At 35.1% G+C, this 17,689-nt stretch overlaps 1 protein-coding gene across 2 annotated transcripts in view; it reads left to right on the forward strand.

Moving 5' to 3' along the window:
• The first annotated feature begins 1,616 nt into the window (after positions 1-1,616).
• LOC101889476 (putative uncharacterized protein DDB_G0277255) overlaps positions 1,617-17,689 on the forward strand; it is a 132,255-nt gene continuing 116,182 nt past the window's right edge. For both annotated transcript variants that reach the window (XM_059125050.1, XM_059125052.1), the window contains exon 1: positions 1,617-2,513. The gene's annotated coding sequence lies outside the window, so the exon portion shown is untranslated. The remainder of the gene's footprint in view (positions 2,514-17,689) is intronic.

The following is a 17,689-nucleotide window of genomic DNA, read 5'->3' on the forward strand; positions in this document are numbered from 1 at the left end:
TTCAAGAACATTTTTAGTTGTTGGTCCGTTAAATATATGGTGGAAATCTTTAAAAACAATGGACATAGCTATGGTACAATAAAAAGATTAAGTAGAGCTCCCAGCTGATTACAATTTTTTTCTAAGTGTGCCCGACTTCTGCCAATTTTGTGATATATTTTTTGTTTTGAAAAATAAAAACAAAATATTTATATTTCAATAGAAAAATAAATGATTGGAAGAAACTTAAATTGCGGGCGTACGTTAATAATATTAACCTTATTTGCCATGGAATTGAAAGATTGGACACTTTGAATCATATTTATGAGAGAACATCCAGACATTTCAGTCATATTTCGCGCTATTTGACTCATTTTAGAAATTTACAAAAAATATCAAATAAATGAAAACAACTTGTTGGATATAATTTTGAATAATTCTGACAGGAAGCGGGCATAGTCTCAGAGCTTTATTTCTGTAATTTGACGAAGCTGTTCTACCTTCTTATAGTACCATGGGCATAGCCCTTCTGAAAATATGGAAAAAATATCACAAAATACTACAAACTCTATATTAACACTTTTATTGGCATTTTTATGCGATTTTTTCAGATTTTATACTTTTATGTCAAAATCGGTCCAGCTATTCATCAGATATACACATTCTAGCTAACATCTCCTTCCTTTGTATATATTTCGCTATATATGTATACATATCTGATCGATTTACGGCCTCTACGCAACGGTCAGCAACGCAACGGCCTTTTCATCTATTTGTGATTTCGCCGGGATTAAAAATATTCGCGGTTTAATGGAAAATTTGACTTTTATTTAACACAAATGTTATGGTATATTTCACCCAATAAATATTACCCGATGAACATCCAAATTGGAAGGCTTCTGTCCAGCCCTAAGCTCTAGCCTCATGCTCACTTTCGCGTCGATTGGTCTATTTTTAATACATGTAGAGCAACTGCAAAATCAAGAAATTTTTAAATATTTTGCGATCATCTCCAAAAGGAATAGGCTTCTATTCTGACCATAACACGACCTTTGTTTTCAATTTCGTCAGAATCGGGCCATGATTGCCACCTGTAGGGTGATTACAAATTAACATTGACAGACCCATGATAAAATAACTATAAGGTAGAACAGATTGATTACATTTAAAATTTAATTCAACAGAATTTGAGCATTTTCAAAATTATTTTGAATATTTTTACCAAATTTTATTCAGAGGATTTCAATAACCCACCTAGAAAATTATTATTAAAAGTATCTCGCACAATTTTCAACCTCTTGGTTCATAAGGAAAATTAACAATTCGATATCACATTAGCATACCTATAATCGAGTATGTAAAACGTTTGTCCGGAATATCTTAACATCGTTGATTTCTTAGGTTTATAAATTTGAAAACTGTTACATTTTTTGTACGGGAACGGACGAATTGCTTTTACTAGAAAAGTGTCATACACACCTGTTATAAGTCTCTCTACGACGGTAACCGTTAAATAATTAAAAATTGGCAATGCAACCACAATAGTTGTCCGGCAACGCAGCAGAGTCCAGATGGTAGTAGGGATCTGTAAATCGACATATAGCAAATGTTTATACTTGTTACCTGTTTTTAGTAGCGGTTTTGATTTCAATATGTCAACACGCACAGGCGTCGGTGCCACGGTCGCTTAAAACACAATCAAATCTTTAATAACGTCGCATCATCGTTGGTTATTTGTTTGTTGTGTTGTTTAGCAACAAATAATCACATAACAACAACTCTTCTACTACCATAGTGCACAACACATTTAAATGCAAATAAAAAATAAATAAAAGAGATAAAACAGCAACTGTAACGAAACAGAAATTATTCAAAACACCTACCAACCTACCTATGAAATTTAAATATTTTTAAGATAATTGCACAAAAATCATGAGTAGAAAAGTTAGTTTCTTATATCAAAAAGATATAAAGAAGAAAATATAAAAAAAAGAAATGATAATAAGCCATTGAAAATATTTAAATTGAAAAAATAACAACAATTGATAAGCTAATGCAATAATTTTTGTGTTTGTCCCCCCTCCGGCACCTCACAATCAGTGGCTTGCAAAACATTTGATGATTCAAACAAAAATTCGTCTCTGTGTGTCTATGTATTTGTGTTAATTTCCTAGAGTTTTCTATGTGTATGTGTTTCTAGTTAATTATATTACCTTTATTGTTTAACAACAACAAAATACATACATGAAATATATCTTTTCGCCCAGATACAACAACAAATCTTGAAAGTCAATAGAACGTAACGTCTTTTTTTTGTCGAACACCTACCTGGAAAGAAGTTAATAATAGTAGTTTTTTGCAAATAAAGTTTTTGGTGCTTGTCAATTATTGTCTTTCGTATTTCAAATTTTTAAAATTTCGAAATTTTATGTGTCATTTTAATTGAAAAAGGAATCGAAATTGAACAAACAATTAACAGAAAATAAACATATTTTGGATTATACATCTTGCTGAAGCACATTACGGACTCAAAGGTAAGAAAAAGCTTTAAATCTGATATATTAGTAAAACTTCAAATTTTATAAAAAAAAAATTAAATAGAAACATGACATAACTTCAAAAAATGCTTAGATAATGCCAATTATATTGCTAAAAGCATTAGGTGTATCTGGTTACTCTAAACTTTTTAACAATCCTTGCAATTTGTTACTAGAAGTCATTTGTTAACACGTAATTTGTGCAAAAAAGAGCGGTCCGAGAGAGACATTTTGACAGTTATTTTACTGAGAGTTTGCAAATTATTGCTGGAGAAATTTCTTCTTCCAATCACTTGCAACTCTTCTTCTTCTCCTTCCGGTGATTTATATTTGGGCAAGCAATAGGTGTGTCTGGTTACTTTTTCCTGCAGGAATTGTCCAGCAACACCTTTCTGAGAGAGTAAGGTAGTTTTATTCTCTTTTGCAAGGAAATTGCGAAAAGCAAGCAGACGGTATTCCTGCAGAAGCTTGCAACTAATCAGCTGATTTGTCAAAACAAACCAATTTGTCCCCCATTAAAAGAATTAAACGAAAAGAACCACCACCAACTTCACAAGTTTTATAAATAAAAAGGAAATTGACAATAAAATAAAAATATGAGCAATAAAAGGAAGATAGATTTGATGTGTCCCGCCGAATCCTTTAAAACTGTTGCTAATGGCATTTGTCTAAAAATGTTGGAAATAGTCTTTTATTTTCTTATTACGTATTAATATTTATGTTTTTCAAATTTGTAAAGTTGTTCTCCAAAAACAATTAGTCTTGCTAATTCCAAAAAAATATTTTCAAATTGAAAGCACAAAAATAAATAAACAAACAATAGAAAACATCTGATTGAATGTCGATGAATGAAAAGAAGAAGAATTGCAAGAGATTGCAAGAAGAAATTTGTCCAGCAAGAATTTGCAAACTCTCACTGAAAGAACTGTTAAAATTTCTCTCTCCAACCGCTCTCTTTTGCAGAACTTTCGGGTTAACAGACGACTTCCAGTAACAATTTGTAACAATTGTTACAAATTTTAGGGTAACCAGACACACCTAATCATAGACGAAGAATACAGTTGGATGCAAATAAAATTTTCAAAAATAAGTATATTTTTATGTTTTCTAATACGACGCCTAGGAGGAGGACGGAGGAAATATACAGGGTGAGATGAAAAACTGCAACAAAGTCAAACGCCACATTTTTTACGTTTTTTTGAAATTTTATTGAATGAAAGCTAAAAATATCGAAAATATCAAATTTTAGAAAAAGTTAAGATTTGTTCGCATTGGTCACCTTTGGCACGAATTATGGCCTTCAAACGGCCAATGAAACCGTCACACGCTGCCCGAATGTTGCTGTTGGCCCATTCCCGGCGAAGCGCTTGCTTGAGGTGATCGACACTTTGGTATTTTTGGTGCCAACCTTGCTTTCCAAAATACTCCAGACACAACGGATTGGTATCCGGAGATTTTGGTGGCCATTGTGCGCTGGAAATTAAGCAATGAACCTCATTTTGTAACCGTTCTCATGTGGCACGTGCTGAGTCCTGTTGGATTGTCCAAGGTCTGCGGCCAAAATGTTTGCGTGCCCAAGGCTTTAATACACCCTCCAGAATATTTTCGCGATAATATTCGGCATTTATTCTGATACCACAGTCGATTAATACGAGCGATCATTGGCTGTTATGGCGGCCCACACCATCACCATGACCGGTGCTTGAGTTCTGGTGGCCAACCGAAGGTGCACATTTTCAGCTGGCAATTAATCGATCACTTTGTTTGTTTACAAACTGCTGGACAACAAATGTTTTCTCATCGGAGGAAATCAAATTCGGCAGTTCACCACTTTCGGCCAAGCGAAGCAACTCTTTAGCTCTATTGAGTCTATTTTCTTTCTGTTGCGGTGTAAGTTCATGGACTTTTTGGAATTTCAATGGATTTACCCTGAGCTCATTTTTCAATATTTGCCGAATGGAATATTGCGATGTGTTCAGCTCACGAGCCATTTTTCGCCCAATGCGACGCGAGTTTCGATCAAGTCACTTGTTTACTTTTCGAATTATTTCTGCTGATGTTGCTGTTTTTATCCGTCCACTTCATTGATGTCGGGCTATGCTACCAGAATCACGGTAACGAGCGATGGTACGAGACGCGAAAGATTTATTCACATTTAAATGCTGGAGTGCTCTAACGATAGCCACTTGTGGTTATCCAGCCAAATATAAAGAAATCACACTATCACGCTTGAATTTCATCACGAAAAACTTCCTGAAAATTCTCACCAAAATGCTTTTGTACGCTTGTAAACAATAAAATTAGCTGTCACTAGAATAATTTTAACAGCTGTCGGACGAGTGGCTTAGAAATGACAGCAGTCTGAAGTTGGTTGCAGTTTTTTCATCTCACCCTGTACATTTTTCAACAATTTTAAAGAATTTTTCATTCAAAATTTTCAGTTTCAAAATTGGTTTGACAGTTCATTGTCCCAGCAGCTGTGTTGGTGCAACTACCTATATTCTTCTACCATGCAAGCAATTTTAAAACATATTTATTTTGGAAATTCCAAGCCTAATTGTTTTGTTTTTTCGCTTTCATTTCTTTTTATGGCGGCTAGACTTTTTTGTTTTGACAAATCTGCTTATTGCTAGCAAGCTTTTGCAGGGATTTCGTCTGTTTACTTTTCACAGTTTTCTTGCAAAAGAGAATAAAACTACCTTACTCTCTCTCTCTCTCTCTCTCTCTGAAAGAAGTTGCTGGACAATTCATACATGAAAAGTAAGCAGACAAACCTGTTGACATAACCTTAAAAACTATTTGATTGAAATATTTTCTGGGTTTTTGGATTTTCCCCCATATTAGAGGATATAAAAGGTTAGTTGTACCGTCTTCTTTGTTTATTTTCCACTAAAGTTATTATCTCAGTTAATAGCTCCATTACTTAGCCATTCAGAAATTATGATTAATTAAAAATAAAAAAACAAATGTCATGCAACTGAGTTATGTCTAACGTCATTTAACCGGGAATTTTTCTCTACTGCAAATGTCAATGATTCAGACATTATTGTTTTCAAAAACAAATTAAATAGATAATTAATTTTGAGCTTGAATGAGATTAATTATGAAACTTCTGCAACCAATAGTGGACAGGTTGGATGAGTAGGCTTCAGCACACAAAAGCTGTGTTCCAGTATTTTTGTTTGTTTTTTTTTTTTTTTTTTTTGAAAATAAAAAAGAGTAATGATAATTTATAGGAAAAATTAGGTCTGGAGACATCATCAAGACTTACCTTGTAAAAAATTATTTAATTATCCATGTGCATGTACCGGGAAATAAACTATATTTATTAGGTTTCATAACCTCAAAAAAAGAAGCAACTCAGCTGATTTCGCAAGTTATCAGTTAGAGAACCAGCTGATTTCGCAATTAATCTCCATAACTCTTTAGCGGAATTTGAAGCTGCTGTTGCCACAGTGATAACTTGGTACATTTATAATAAACGTGTTTAAAGGTGTACCCATAAACGTGTTATTAATTTGTTGTTGTTGATGTATAACTTGCATTCACTTGGCACCAGATAAGCAATGGGTGAGTGGGTGCGAACAACAATGGTAAATAATTTCATTGATATCTGGAAATATACATAAATACATTTAAAATATTTTAATTTTACTCCAGCAACCAGTTTTTAGGTCGTCTTCTTCTTATTTGGTAGAATGGAATTTCCGTAAGGTGTTAAAGCGAAATCAAATAACATTTTCAAAAAATGAGAAAAAATATTAATAATACTATTAAGTTGTTGCCAAATAAATTCAAGCATGATCAACGCGACAACAGGTGTCAAATGTTCGCCACAAATTAATTCATTGAAATTCGAAGATGAAATCATCCCCGGTTTCTTAATTAGCTTGGTTTTTTAAGAAACAAAACCTTAAGAAATTGAAAGAAATTTGTATATGCAGTCATTTTATTGTTTGGAATTCTATCATAAATATTAATTTCGGAAATTTTCTGAGAATAGAAAATAACTAACATGGATAGTAAAAGTGTGTGTTTTAGATGTTTTACCGTTACCAACAAAAATCGCGAACTTTTAATGCAAAAAAGTGGGGTAAAGTAGAGCAATGAGAGGTAGATATTAGGAGTGCACAATAACCCAAAAATTTGTTCGACCGTTTGAGAATTTGTATTGGAATAGAACATTATTCCTACAATTTGAAACATGTAAATTACAAAGCATGTATAGTTATTTTAAATATTTCTAAACAAGGTAAACATTTTTACATTATTTTACATTATTTTTTAAATTTTATTGAATGAAAGCAAAAATTGTCGGAAATAGCATCAAATTTTAGAATAAGTTTAGATTTGTTCGAATTGATCACCTTTGACACGAACACGCTGCCCGAATGTTGCTCTGCGGTATTTTGGCCCATTCCCGGCGAAGCGCTTGCTTGAGGTGATCGACACTTTGCTATTTTTTAGTGCCAACCTTGCTCTCCAAAATACTCCAGACACAATAGTCCAACGGATTAGTATTTGGAGATTTTGGTGGCCATTGTGTGCTGGAAATGAAGCGAGGTACCTCATTTTGTAACCATTCTTGGGTGGCGCGTACTGAGTGCGATGGTACTGAGTCCTGTTGGAATGTCCAAGGTCTGCGGCCAAAATTTTTACGTTCCCAGGGCTTTAATACACAATCCAGAATATTTTCGTGATAATATTCGGCATTTATTCTAATGTCACGATCGATTAATACGAGCGAAGAGTGGCTGTTAAGGTGGTCCAAACCATCACCATGGCCGGCGCTTGAGTTCGTGTGGCCAACCGAAGATGCACATTTTCAGCTGACCTCTTTGGCAAGTAAACATGATCATTTTGTTTGTTTACAAACTGCTGGACAACGAATGTTTTCTCATCGGAGAAAACCAAATTCGTCAGTTCACTACTTTTAGCCAAGCGAAGTAACTCTTTAGCTCTATTGAGTCTATTTTCTTTTTGTTGCGGTGTAAGTTCTTGCACTTTTTGGAATTCCAATGGCTTTACCCCGAGCTCATTTTTCAATATTTCAATATTTTTCAATCACGAGCCATTTTCGGCTACTGCGACGCGGGTTTCGATCAAGTCACTTCTTTACTTTTCGAACTATTTTTGCTGATCTTGCTGTTTTCTTCCGTATACTGTCTTGACGTCGGGCTACGCTACCAGTATCACGGTAACGAGCGATGGTACGAGACACAAAAGATTTATTCACATTTAACTGATGGAGTGCCTTAACGATAGCCACTTGTGGCTTTCCAGCCAAACATAAAGAAACCAACACATCACGGTTGAATTCCATCACGAATAACTTTGCTCCTGGAAAATTCTCACCAAAATGCTTTTGTACGCTTGTAAACAATATAATGAGCTGTCACGGGAATAATTTTAACAGCTGTCGGACGAGTGGCTACGATATGACAGCAGTCTGAAGTTGGTTGCAGTTTTTTCATCTCACCCTGTATATTCAGAAATTTTAATAAATTTGATATATAACCTCACAGTCTTCGAATAGCACTGCTTTTCTGACCGCAGATAGCAAGGTTTAACATAGCGTGACAGCTGTCAGACTCCGCAAAACTAATTGAACAACATTTAGAAGACTAAATAAATGAAGGCTAAGACAGGATAATGAGTGCATGTACAGGGAAAATAAATTCAACAGTCTAACGGACATTTAAGTGAGGTCATTCAAAGAAAGTAGTCTACTTCGAGAGAAAAAATCTGCATACGACAAAATCCTGAATCACAGGAGAGATTCTCACTAAAGGGATAGAAGTCCCAAGGCCTTTCTACAGGCAAAAGAAGTTTCCTACATTGCTAACCCTATGGTTCTGGTCGCCATCAGAACGTATTTCACCATTCAAAGCAGGGCAAACTGATGAGTGTTTACTACTCCCCTTCTGAGGGAGGTCTACATCATTTCCGCCGGAATCCTCAGTTTCTCTAAACTCCTGCGTATAATTCTAAAGTCTGGTAGGAAGGTAGGGTAGTTTTCATGGCGAATACCTATCGACTGTCTTATCTTAATCAAAATAATGAGAAGATCAGATTTTCAACTGATATGTACAATTTAATCAACATGCATATGTTAAAGAAAAATAAGTGGAAACCGTTCTACACAAAGCTGTACTTTCGGGTTGGTTGCTGTAGTGTGGGCATTTGTATGAATTTGTTGAAAATTGGGACCTGACTAAATGGTTTGCCGGCGCCTACAAACGCCACTTTGCAGAAAATTCTACTTTTAGATTTTCGCAGACACATCAAGCTGCTAGTGAGTCTCCCTCTTCTGTTCCAGCTCAATTAAAAAAGCTTTCTTTTTTGAAGTCGTAAGCCGGTTTAGGTTCTTTGCGACTTCTCAACTTTATTTTGTTATATACACCAGAAAACTATGTGTTTCACATTGTCTTCGCTTTCGTGTCAAGTTTCACACGTTGCTTTCTCTTTTAAATAAAAACGACTACTGAAGACTTGAAATGATTTGGTCCTTTAATGTTAGGCATATTTCGGACGAATTTGTTTGCAGCTCTAACTGCATTCTCAGATAATGAAGTGTGTTGTGATATGACAACCTATTGTCGGGAAGTACTCCTAGAATTTTGTGGCATGCAAGGAATAACTTTTTGAATACAAGTCATCTTGGGATCCTTGACAGACTATAAATTTGATGATTTCGTTAATTCTGTTGATGGCCCACGATAAGAGCTATATTGACAGCATACCCAACAATTTTTGCGCCTTTGGGTAATATTATGCTCAGTAATTCATTCAAGATGGGTCCTTGGGGGACACCTGATATTACTTTATACTGTTTATACTGAAATCGTTCTAGATATCTAAGGTGATTATCGCACAGTGACTCAATTGATCCATAGACCCACAGGGTGAGATGAAAAAACTGCAATCAACTTCAGACTTCTGTCATTTCTAAGCCACTCGTCCGACAGCTGTTAAAATTATTTCAGTGACAGCTCATTACATTGTTTAAAAGCGTACAAAAGCATTTTGGTGAGAATTTTCCAGAAAAAAATTATTCGTGATGGAATTCTAGCGTGATAGTGTGATTTCTTTATATTTTTTGGCTGGAAAACCACAAGTGGCTATCGTTAGAGCACTCCAGCATTTAAATGTGAATAAATGTGATACTGGTTGCGTAGCCCGACGTCAAGGAAGTGGACGGAAGAAAACAGCAACATCAGCCGAAATTGTTCGAAAAGTAAAAAAGCGACTTGATCGAAACCAGCGTCGCAGTGGCGAAAAATTGCTCGTGAGCTGAACATATCGCAATATTCAATTCGCAAATATTGAAAAATGATCTCGGGGTAAAGTCATTGAAATTTCAACAAGTGGAAGAACTTACACCGCAACAGAAAGAAAATAGACTCAAGAGAGCTAAAGAGTTGCTTCGCTTGGCCGAAAGTGGTGAACTGCCCAGCAGTTCCTCGCTTCATTTCCAGCGCACAATGGCCACCAAAATCTCCGGTTATCAATCCGTTGGACTATTGTGTCTGGAGTATTTTGGAAAGCAAGATTGGCACTAAAAAATACCAAAGCGTCGATCACCTCAAGCAAGCGCTTCGCCGGGAATCGGCCAAAATACCGCAGGGAAACATTCGGGCAGCGTGTGACGGTTTCGAAGGTCATAATTCGTGCCAAAGCTGACCAATTCGAACAAATCCAAACTTATTATAAAATTTGATGCTATTTCCGACATTTTTTACTTTCTTTCAATAAAATTAAAAAAAAAACGAATGTAAAAATTATGGCGTTGACTTTGTTGCAGTTTTTTTATCTCAGCCTGTATTTGCACTATTAACGACTTCTCTTATATCATCCACTGGGGAATTTGCCTGTGACAAAACCGAACAGCATTGCAGAAGATACTAAATGAGAGGTCTTCCATATGGGAAGATACTAAATGAGAGGTTAGGTCACATACATTTTTTTCAAACTTCTGTTTTACAATTAATTTATTACATGTATAAAGTAATTTTTAAACTATTATTATTGTGGGTTTTAAGAACAAAAGTTATAATTTACACGTATTCGATTGAGAATTCAATACCTGTGTATGTAAATAATGGGAATTTTTATACATTTCTGCTGCTGCTGTCAATGTTGTTGTACACAGCCGTTTTATCAACAGCCACATGGAAATTTTTTACATTGTCAATAAAATAGATATTCAATATTGAAGTTAATACTAATTTTTATTTTATTTTACTACCTCTACGTTTCCTTCGCATTGCCGCTAAGGTTTATTCGTATTTGTATTCAAATTATGTTTTGCGTATTTATTCTCCATGTCATACTTAACAAGTAAAACAACTTTGCCAAGTCAATAAATAATAATAATAAAGAAAATAATATTAACAAAAAACCATACCAATAACAAATGGGAACTTGTGTATTTTCAATATTTACACAGAACATAAAATAGTGTTAACACGAAAGAGGAATTAGAATATTCTATTAATACATGTGTGTGTGTGTATTTAGTTTGTCTGTCGTTAATGGATAAATTATTTATGCCAGTATTGATTATTTATTTACCAGTATGAGTGGGGTTTTCAGTAACATAATTTCGATTACGAATGAATCAGGAAACACTTTTCCAGCTGCGTGAATATCGTTTTATCCGCAGTGATGGATAAGATTTAAAACGTTTGTGGATAAAATTAGTTACATTGTTTGATGAAATACAATATATACAGGGTGAGATAAAAAAAACTGCAACAAAGTCAAAAGCAATAAATTTTACATTTTTTTTTAAATTTCTTTGAATGAAAATAAAAAATGTCGGAAATTGCATCAAATTTTAGTATAAATTTAGATTTGTTCGAATTTGTCACCTTTGGCACGAATTATGGCCTTCAAGCGGCCAATGAAGCCGTCACACGCTGCCCGAATGTTGCTCTGCGGTATTTTGGCCCATTCCCGGCGAAGCGCTTGCTGGAGGTGATCGACACTTTGGTATTTTTTAGTGCCAACCTTGCTTTCCAAAATACTCCAGACACAATGGTCAAACGGATTGGTATCCCGAGATTTTGGTGGCCATTGTGCGCTGGAAATGAACCGAGGAACCTCATTTTGTAACCATTTTTGGGTGGCGCGTGCTGAGTGGAATGTCCAATGTCTGCGGCCAAAATGTTTGCATGCCCAAGGCTGTATTCATCCTCCAGAATATTTTTGCGATAAAATTTGGCCATTTATTCTGATTCGACAGTCGATAAATACGAGCGGAGAGCGACCATCGGCTGTTATGGCGGCCCACACCATCACCATGGCCGACGCTTGAGTTCTGGTGGCCAACCGAAGGTGCACATTTTCAGCTGACCTCTTTGGCAAGTAAACACGATCACAACGGATGTTTTCTCATCGGAGAAAACCAAATTCGACAGTTCACCACTTTCGGCCAAGCGAAGCAACTCTTTAGTTCTTTGGGTCTACTTTCTGTAGCGGTGTAAGCTTTTGCACTTTTTGGAATTTCAAGGGCCTTACACCGAGCTCATTGTTTTCATATTTGCCGAATGGAATATTACGATATGTTCAGCTCATGAGCCATTTTTTGGCCACTGAGACGCGGGTTTCGATCAAGTCGCTCCTTTACTTTTCGAACCATTTCTGCTGATGTTGCTGTTTTCTTTCGTCCACTTCCTTGACGTCGGGCTATGCTACTAGTATCATGGTGACGAGCGATGCTACGAGACTCAAAAGATTTATTCACATTTAAATGCTGGGGTTCTCTAAACTATAGCCTCTTGTGGGTTTCCAGCCAAATATAAAGAATTTGAATTCCATCACAAATAACTTTTTTTCTGGGAAATTCTCATCAGAAGCCTTTTGTACACTTGTAAACAATATAATGAGCTGTCACTGGAATAATTTTAACAGCTGTCGGACGAGTGGCTTAGAAATATCAGCAGTCTGAAGTTGGTTGCAGTTTTTTTCATCTCATTCTACTTTGGTGCAAAATTTTTCCGTGATAGAAGTTAAAATCGTTGGTGGATAAAATTATCCACTCTAATCGGCCTTGTGAATAAAGTAATGCACTTTAATTGATAAAAGCTTGCATTTTTTGTGGATAAAATTATAAACGTTTGGGCATAATTTGCCATTACCAAACAAATGTATTCTCATTCCAAATAGCAACGCCAGTTATATGAGCAATAAAAAAATTGTTTTTTTTTCGAATGTATCGATTAAACATAAAACTTTTTCATGGGAAAAACCCATAGAATTCTGGAAAAAGAAACAACAACAGCGAAAAAAACGACTAATTACCCAACATATTTCTTGGCTTGCCAACCCCATCGAAGAAGTGGGGATGGCTAATAAACCACCCAACAAACGGACTAAATGGTAAAGAATTGAATGCCATGGCAAAAGGATCAAAGCAAGCAACCAACCAAACAACCAGTCAGCCAGCCAGTCCGTCAGCCAAAGGGAATAAATTCAAATGTTCGCTCAATGGTGCGTAAATGTTCTAAAAATGTAATATGACGTAGTGCATGATATGTCATGCCACGATGTTTTTTTTTTTTGTTTTGCAAAGTTGTTATTTCTGACTACAATGGGGGCAAATGGCCCATAGACGACGAATTCAGTTAAATGATAGAACAAAAAAAGAGAAAGAAAAGTGTTTGTTGGTGGCTGGCTCAAGGCAGTGGAGGTCGCTGAGAGGCCATTTGGATGAGTGTGAAGATGATGATGATATTCACCAAAGGCACTCCTTAGAAAAAACGAATTTATATTTGAGTATTTAAAATGTCCTTGGCATATCCGTTCTTTTTTCCAAAGATTTTCCCCAATTGGAAAGTCTCTTGGGTATGACCGAAACACAATGCGGGAAGAAATTGTAAAGACAGAACGGTTTTTATTTACTCAATACGCTTGTGTTTTGGAATTGCCATAGAGGTTACCATAGCAAGTGTTGGTGTTGTCGTTGTTACATCCAGTTACCAACTCAACTGGTTGTTGGGTAGGAGGTATGCGACCACATCTAGCAAGGATAATTGTTGGTTTGGTCCTCTTTACATAGCAGCAACACGGTGTTGCAACCGGTCACGCGTGTAGAGCGCATGTCCAAGTATTTTTTTAGTTATTCAAAAATTCCTGTGGGATTCTTGCTTTGTCGGCGACAGTTTTTAATAGAAAAAAGAAAAAAAAAAAAAAACAAGTTAGGGGAGTTTGTGGTTAAAATAAACGCTTGAATTAAAATTGGTTATACCATCGACCATAAAATCCAATAACTGAATCAAACTACAAGTGCAAACACAGCACGAAACAATTCTTTAGCGGATTTTTAAGTTATATTCTTAGCATTAAATTCCAGGGGCGAAAAGGTATCAAAAATTGTTGTCAAATTGATAACCAAGGGATTTTCACAACACCTCTTCAACAATTTTAGAATATTTTTAAAAGGTTCAATTAAAAAGTAATTATAAATTTTTATAAATTTTTTATTAAAAGGGCCAACCGATTTTTTATGGATTTTGGAAGTTTTCTCAAGACCCGAAAAAAATAATTGTAGGTTGTTTTTTAGAATATTGTTTAAGCACAGAAAGGCTAATAACATTGTGCAAGACGAAAAATAATTATCGGGCAAATCTATCAGCAGTGCTAAAAAAGAAGACATATATAAAGGCGTTTTGAATGTTTACATCGCAAAGTAACCTATATAGAGATTTTTTCGGTTTCTTCCACACTTTTGGCAAATTTTGAAATTAAGACTTCTTACATTCTGCTCATTTTAGGTATATAGTGCCGTCGATAACATTGTATATAATATTTATCATATTTTGCAGAATAGTCAAGAACCAACTGGCCAATTTTTATGTTATGTTTATTTTAAAGATTAATAGATTAACAATCGTGGTTTTTTAGCAGATAGTTTCAGAATCAACAGGCGACCAATTTTGGATTGTTTTCAAGCACTAACATTAAAACAATCGTGGATTTTTAAATAGATTTTTTTTCAAGGACTAAGATATCAAAAATGATGTTTTTAAAGTAGAATTTATCGGACCAATGGATAATTATAGATAGGTTTGTACATATACCAGTAGGACCATTCAAGAAGTAACCTACAGGTCCAAGAAATAGCCTTAGGTCCTTCCATTCAAGAAAGTAATGAAAACAGATTGGTAACCGAAACTGTATACCAGGAATAAAAAGCCCAGAGTGGGCATGGACAATTGTAATTACGCTATTCGCAAAAAGCACAGTGCTACAAAAAAGTATGTCATTTAAGGAAAAACAAAACGCAACAACGGTTTACTTTACCGGAATTACGCAAAGCAGGCCAAAAGCTTTAAACCAAAAAGCAACAGTACCATATAGAACCCCAAACGACGTAGTCGCACTTGTTGGAAACATGTGGCCTGAACTTTTCTTAGATGTATTCAATAAGTGTTTCGATTCAGGTATTTTTCCCCGAACATAGAAAAAGTTTAAACTTGGTACTACTCGGAAAAAGCAACAAACCATTGAACAACCCGTCGTCCTACAGACCACCCTTCATGCTCAACTCTTGTGGTAAAATCCTAGAAAAATTATTACTGATTAGGCTAGAAGTCGAAATAAACAGAAGTGGAGGATTCTTTGGGCTTCATTTTGGCTTTATTAACGGAAAGTCTACTGTAGATACTATGAAGGTAATGGTAGAAACATAAAAAAATCCATGGATCTGCTTTCATTTCGGCTGGCTAGAACATAATACGGCAAACACTAAGAACACCCCAAAGTCCTAATTATCTAGTTAAAATGATCGATAGATGTCTAGAGGACAGAATTCTGCTATTCAATACCTTTTTAGGAGCCCAAAACTATGAAATCTCATCAGAATTGATGTACGACAATATGCTTACCATGAATTTACCGAAAGCTGGAAAACTGACTACCTCTCATGAAACTCCAGGTGGCTGGCAGCGAATAGATTATCACTCGCTGCTCCTAAAACAGATGATATTGTAATAAATAGGAGACGTCTACGCGAAGTTAGAAGTGGATGGACATGAGGTAGCCATACGCACAATTCTGAAATATATGGTACGAGACACAAAAGATTTATTCACATTTAAATGCTGGAGTGCTCTGGTGTGGTTTTTCAGTCAAATATAAAGAAATCACACTATCACGCTTGAATTCCACCACGAATAACTTTTTTTCTGGAAAATTCTCGCCAAAATGCCGAATTTTTAATACCCTCCACCATTGGGTAAAGAAAGCTTTTTTATATCAAAGTATCTGACGTGTTCCAATTTATACTATTATGGCCTTACTGGGCCATTTAGAAAAAAAATTAAAAAAAAAAAAAAACAAAGTGGAAGTATATGGCAGGCATACTAAAACGGGAAACTCTTCATCTTCCAAATCTTCTTAAATATCAAATTTGAAACTCTTTCGTGGATAAATGTGACTAGGATTACCGGACCAGAGCGGAGCTAGACCCCATTATAACCTACAAATACCAATTTTTAGACAAATCCGTGGGAAAAAATTGCAAAAATCATCAAAATACCGAATTGTGGGAGATAGCGTTATATGGGGGCTATACAAAAACGTGGACCTATAAATACAATGTTTCGCCTCCGAAGCAAGAACCCATTATGACCTACAAATACCAATTTTTAGACAAATCCGTTCAAAAAAGTTGCAAAAATCATCAAAATACCCATTATCGGGAGGTACTGTGGACCGATATATCTCATTTTAAATACCAATCATCCTAGACACAATACAATTAATGCTGATCATGAATATATGCACGACGAAAGGCATGTTACAAACGGAATTACAAAGTTAATATACCCTCCTTTTCAAGGTAGACGGTATGAAAAGTAGTCAATGAACCGATTTTAGGCGTTTGAAAGGACCTGGTCTTATCTTCCATTCCAAAAAATATTTTGGATTGGCTCCTATGGAATGATATACCCCAAATACTGGTATTTTAAAGATCCCAGTCACATTTTTAATTGAACACGCAACGCTTTTGTTTTTGGGTTCGTAACACATGTGGTGGATGATATAAAAAGACCAAACGCTCTCAAACGCTGAAATTCCATTTTTTTTTCAATGCCATTCATCTACCTGCAGTCCGGTTGCAAAAATATGTAAACATTTTCTTTTTCTCGAATACCTTGGGGATTATTTGTAAAAAAACGACGATAATAGATATTTTTGTATATTTTTCTTATCTTATCGCTAATAGTTCCCATATGTGGAGTAATCAGTAAAAAAATCATAATTCTTATCATCGCCCCGTCATGGCGCATATATTTGTTCGATTGTGCGGCCAAAGTGAAAGTGAAAATAAATTCTTAAAGAAGAATGTTTCACTGATATATCGATTGGTAATGAAAGCAAATAGTCCGGTCAAGTGGTGATTGGTTATCGCTGTAAGTGTAAGTAAGTGGGGAATTCAATAAATATTAATTTAGAAATTCACGTTTTTACAAAGAACAGAAGTTTACTTGCATTCCAGTAGTAAATGTCATATGGGGTTCTATGAATTTATAATAATTTTTAAAAGTACACATTTATTTATATAAATACTTCTAAGGATTTTTAGTGGAATACTCTTAGGTTTTAAGGTCGGAAATATCGCTGGATATTTCCAAAAAGTATATAAATGATTTTGAGGCTAGTAATCGTAAACCAGAATTTTGCAAACATTATTTAAAGTTCCTATTAATTACAAAATAATATTTTTTTTGAAAATTAATGTTAGAAACTCTATTAGAGTCATTGGTCTTTCCAACTCTATTTACTTGTGTGGGACAGAATGGTTGCCTCAATATTGGCAATGATCCCACTCAAAAGTTACGCATTATTCAGGCTGATGTGAAGCGATGCATATCGAATATGTCTGAGAAGTAGAATAAAATAAATGTTGAGAAACTTTTTGCAAAGCAAATATAAATCATAGGGAGAGTATTTAAATTCCATTGTAAAATGTTATAAAACAATCTAAAATAATAAAAAAATTGAGGAATAACGAAATATTGGCATAGGGAAAACTCACAATCTTTATTCATTTCGAAGGATATATTTTGGCCATCTCTATTGTTATTCCCGCTCAAATAGTCTTTGTGTATAAATCTTCCATAAAGACCATGAGTGGGCATACTTAGTACCCCCCTCTTAAATAT

This window comes from Musca domestica, unplaced genomic scaffold (genome assembly GCF_030504385.1).
Source record: "Musca domestica strain aabys unplaced genomic scaffold, Musca_domestica.polishedcontigs.V.1.1 31, whole genome shotgun sequence".
In the NCBI taxonomy this organism is placed as follows: Eukaryota; Metazoa; Arthropoda; class Insecta; order Diptera; family Muscidae; genus Musca; species Musca domestica.